Source organism: Bombina bombina, chromosome 6, assembly GCF_027579735.1.
Source record: "Bombina bombina isolate aBomBom1 chromosome 6, aBomBom1.pri, whole genome shotgun sequence".
NCBI classification, from domain to species: Eukaryota; Metazoa; Chordata; class Amphibia; order Anura; family Bombinatoridae; genus Bombina; species Bombina bombina.
The window spans coordinates 1,128,902,984-1,128,908,479 of NC_069504.1; the positions used below are offsets into that span (position 1 = coordinate 1,128,902,984).

At 37.6% G+C, this 5,496-nt stretch overlaps 1 non-coding gene across 1 annotated transcript; it reads left to right on the top strand.

Annotated features, from left to right (window-relative positions):
- The first annotated feature begins 255 nt into the window (after positions 1–255).
- Positions 256–362, top strand: LOC128665340 (U6 spliceosomal RNA). The gene has a single exon (XR_008403098.1). It is a non-coding gene; the product is annotated as a U6 spliceosomal RNA (small nuclear RNA).
- Positions 363–5,496: the final 5,134 nt, after the last annotated feature.

Here is a 5,496-nt window from a genome sequence, read left to right on the forward strand (position 1 = left end):
GGTAGTCATTTTTTCATCAAAATTTCGCTAGGTGCATGTCTATTTTTGAACGTACAAACAGGGTATTCATCTATAATGTCCTTTAGAAGTGAATCTCTATGAAGTACAAACCAATGTTTGTTTAAAATTCTTCTAATTTCTTTATGTTTATTGTTATATTGAGTAATAAATCTCATACCATTTCTCTTTCTGGTTTTCTCTGTAGATTCTAATACATTGACACGCAAATTCGTGAAGCGTTCCATATTTTTTTTAGTGCTCGCTTCGGCAGCACACATACTAAAATTGGAACGATACAGAGAAGATTAGCATGGCCCCTGCGCAAGGATGACACGCAAATTCGTGAAGCGTTTCATATTTTTTTTAATATCAAATAGATTTAATAAGAACAATGTAGTAGAATCTACAGAGAAAAGCAGAAAGAGAAATGGTATGAGAAATTTTTGTATACCAACAAATTCTGAAGAAGCAACTTGCCACAACCCTCTGGATCTTTTGGAGATCGGTGTTACACCATTTTGGAGGTGTTGAGAGAAACCCTATACAGATTTTGGATAAGTGATATGAACCATCACAACCGTATGAACTTTACACTGATAATCACTGTATATTTTATTTTTTATCTATAATTAATATTCATCACATGTGTTTTTATTTTGAATATGTCATTGTCATACTCACAGATTGGACATTTATATTGAATTGAGGTTTTTGGGACACAATTAGTGTATCTATGAAATACACAACACACAGTATTCACAATACCATTATGAGTTTGAAGTTATTTTGAATAATATTTTGAATAATATTTTCATATTTATTGGTGCATCCAACATTTAACACATTTATTACACATAGTATCAAAGGCTGCAGACAGATCAGGGAGGATAAGTAGAGAGAAGTGGCATTTGGATTTTGCTGTAAGTAGGTAATTGGTAACCTTAAAGGGACAGTCTACACCAGAATTGTTATTGTTTTAAAAGATAGATAATCCCTTTTTTACCCATTCCCTAGTTTTGCATAACCAACACAGTTATATTTATATATTTTTTACCTCTGTGGTTATCTTGTATCTAAGCCTCTGCAGACTGCCCCTTTATTTCAGTTCTTTTGACAGACTGGCAGTTTAGCCAATCAGTGATGGCTCCCAGGTAACTTCACGTGCACGAGCACAGTGTTATCTATATGAAAAACATGAACTATCACCCTCTAGTGGTGAAAAACCTGTTAAAATGCATTCTTAAGAGGCGGCCTTCAAGGTCTAAGAAATTAGCATATGAACCTCCTAGGTTAAAGGGACACTCAGGTTAAATTAAATGTTCATGATTCAGATACAGTATGTAATTTTAAACAACTTTCCAATTTACTTCCATTTAAAAAAAATGTGCACATTCTTTTATATTTACACTTTTTGAGTCACCAGATCCTACTGAGCATGTGTAAGAATTCACAGACTATATGTATATGCATTTGTGATTGGCTGATTGCTATCACATGGTACAAGGGGAGTGGAAATATACATAACTTTAAAATTTGTTATAAAAAAACTACTAGTCATTTGAAGTTCAGACTAAGGGCTTTTGCATTGTCTTGTTATCTTGCATTTGTTGATTATGCAAATCTAATGTGTTGACTGGTCCTTTAAGCTTTCAACTAAGAATACCAAGAGAACAAAGAAAAATTGGTGATAAAAGTAAATTGGAAAATTGTTTAAAATTACATGCCCTATCTGAATCATGAAAGTTTTTTTTGGACTAGATTGTCCCTTTAACAATTGATGTCTCTGTTGAGTGAAGGGGGCGAAATCCAGATTGCAGTGGATCAAGGAGGGAGGAAATGGGATAGACGTGCATATACTAGTTTTTCAAGAAGCTTTGAGGCCAGAGGGAGTAGGGAAATAGGATGGGGAGGTTGGATCGAGAGAAGTTTTTTTTGAGCAGAGAGAAAAGTTGTGGTGGGAGGTGGGGGTGGGCGGAGAAGAGTATTGAATGTGGAGAACAGACATTTTGGGTTTGAAGAATGATTAGAGATAAGAGTAGAGAAGTAATGTTGCTTATATAGATTAAGAGCAGAATAGTAAGAGTTCAAGATGAATTTATAGTGAAGAAAGTCAGCAGAACTCTGAGATTTCCTCCATTGTCGCTCAGCAGTACAGGAACATCTACGTAGGTACCGTGTCAGAGGAGTATGCCAGGGCTGAGGATGAGTTTATGTTTTCCAAGCTATGGTAGGTGGGGCCAGATTATCAAGGACCGATGTAAGGGTGGAGTTATAGTGGCAGATGGATTCATCAGGACAGGAAAAAGAGGGGATAGAAGAGAGAAGAGGTTCAAGAGAGCTAGCGAGCTGTTGCTGATCTAGTGACTTGATACTTCTGTGAAGTTTAGTCTGAGGGGTAGAAGGAGGGAGTTTGTGAAGTTTGAGATAGTGGATCGATAGCTAAAAATCAGATCAAGGGAGTGACCATCTTTGTGAGTGGGAGAGTCAGTCCATTGTGACAGGCTGAAAGAGGAAGTGAGCTGCAGAAGTTGTTTTGCAGAGGAGGCAGTGGGATTGTCAACAAGGAGGTTGAAGTTACCGAGAATAAGGGCAGGGGTATCCGAGGAAACAAAGTAAGGTAGCCAGGCGGCAAAGTGATCTAGAAATAGAGTTGCGGAGCAAGAGGGCAGTATATGACTGCAACGCGTATAGAGAGGGGATAGAATAAGCAAATCATGTGTGTTTTGAATGAAGAAAATGTGAAGGAAGAGAAGGGCTGTATTTGTTGAAAGGTGCAACGAGAGGAAAGTAAAATACCAACACCTCCTCCTTGTCTGACCTAGGAGTGTGGCTGAAGTGGAGACCCCCATGTGACAGTGCAGCAGAGGAAGCAGTGTCTGAAGGAGAGAGCCAGGTTCTGTGAGAGCCAGAAGATTGAGAGAGTGGGAGATAAAGAGGTCATGGATGGAAGTGAGCTTTTTTGCAAACAGAGCAAGAGTTCCAAAGTGCGCAAGTGAAAGGGGTGGTGGCTTTAGATGCAAGAGGAATGAGATTAGGGTTACCAGAGTTTTGTTTTTGAAGTCTATATGAAGGGTACACATGGGTGTGCAGAGCAATGAAAATGTGGGGGGCCGGGATTAGGGGAGATGTCGCCAGCAGCTAGTAAGAGCAAGAGGCAGAGTGACATGAGATGAGATGCGGATTTGCAGTAGTGAGACTGTTTTTGTGATGAGTTGCAAGGGGGAGAGAGAGACTTTAGGTATGTCTGAAATTCATGAATACAAAAGTAAGGTGAGGTTAAGAGAGATGGGCTAATGAGCAATGCAGGTGGTGAGGGGTAAGGAGTAATTGAGTAAAGTAGTTTGTTAAACAGACAAAAGGTGGCAAAAAGGAATATGAAGATATTTAGCATTTTTACAAAATAGTCAGACAGTGTATAAACTCAGTATTAAAACAGAACTTGCCCCCTTGTCCAATCCTTGTTCAATTCTTGTATAATTCGTTGTGCCTCACTTATAAATGTTCACTTAAGAGATGTGAACAGATGATCTTACAATACTGCTATCCAAACCTGCATTGCTAATCCTTAGCAGTGTTTAAATTTATAGGCCAGAACATTCAGCTGAATGCAATAAATTAGGTAATGACATGATCAAAGACAGTCAAAGGCCACTTCGGAAAATTTGCTTCAGGGTGAGATAAAAAAACAACAACAGACAATAGAATTTGGGGGAGGCTGGGGTAATACCATTAGTGAAATTATAAAATTAGGAATCATAACAAATATTTGCAAGGTTTGAACATTACATAGATGAAGACAAGATCAGCAGAGTAAATACAAAAATTATTACACAGACTACAGGCAGAGGCAAAAAAAACTCCCTTCCCCCCAGTAATAGTGGAAATAATTGAATCCAACTTGGAACCAAACAAATTATTACCCTAGAAGGAAAGAGATAGTAACCTAGATTTAGATACCATGTCAGCATTCCATGATTTGATCCATAAAGCTCTTCTAGCTAAAATAGCTAAAGACATAGATTTAACATTTATCTTGATGATATCAAAAATAGCATCACAGATAAAATAATTAGCATGTTGAAGCAAATGAGCAATGCTATGCAAATCAGAGTCTTTTTCCCGTTGTGCTAAGCTATCCAACCAAAACGTTGATGCAGCCGCAATATCAGCCATAGAAATGGCAGGTCTGAGCATATAGCCAGAATGCAAATAAGCTTTCCTTAGATAATATTCAATTTTCCTATCTAAAGGATCCTTAAAAGAGGTACTATCTTCCATAGGAATAGTAGTACGTTTCACAAGAGTAGAAATAGACCCATCACCTTTAGGGACTTTTCCCCAAAACTCTAATCTAGCCACTGGCAAAGGAAACAACTTTTTAAACCTTGAAGAAGGAACAAAAGAAGTACCAGGCTTAGACCATTCCATAGAAATCACATCATAAATGACATCAGGAACAGGAAAAACCTCAGGAGTAGTCACAGGAGGTTTATACACAGAATTTAAACGTTTTGTGGATTTATTATCAAGAGGACCAGACTCCTCAATATCCCAAGTTATTAACACTTCTTTTAACAAAGAACGAATATACTCAATCTTTAAAAGATAAGATGATTTATCAGTGTCAATGTCAGAAGTAGGATCCTCTGAACCATAGAGATCCTCATCAGAGGAGGATATATCAGTATGTTGTCGGTCATTACAAATTTCATCAGTATTATGAGAAGTTTTAAAAGACCTTTTATGTTTATTTGAAGGCGGTATAGCAGCCATAGCCTTCTGTATCACATCAGGAATATAATTTTTCATATCAACAGGGATATCATGTACTTTAGATGTTGAAGGAACAACATATACTGTACTAGCACTAATAGAAACCTTCTCTTCATTCAAAAGCTTATCATGACAACTGTTACATACTACAGCTGGAGATATAATCTCCATTAGCTTACAACAGATACACTTAGCTTTGGTAGAACTGTGTTCAGGCAGCATGGTTCCTACAGCAGCTTCTGAGACAGGATCAGATTGAGACATCTTGTAAAAAAATAAAAATATCATTAAACAGAAATATCTTATTTCCACATATAGCAGTTTCAGGAATGGGAAAATATGCAAGTGCTAAATTTGGCAAAAAAAGCAAAGAGTATAACCCTCTGAGCATAAAGAAGGCAAGGAGCATATAGGAAGTGAGGTAAAATAAAACTAAAAAATGTTGGCGCCAAGTATGACGCACAACGCAAAAGGAAGTTGAGAAATTTTTTGGCGCCAACAAACATCCGGAAATGACGCAATTCGCGTCATAACAAACACAATTTCGCGCCAAACAACCTAGCATCAACTAAGACGCAGGAAATGATGAACTTGCGTCATGACCAACGCACATTCGTGCCCAAAAAAATTCTCTGCGCCAATAAATAACAGCATTTTGCGCCCTCGCGAGCCTAAATTGCCCGCATGTTTTCCAAGAAAAAAACAAGTCAAATTGAAAAAGGA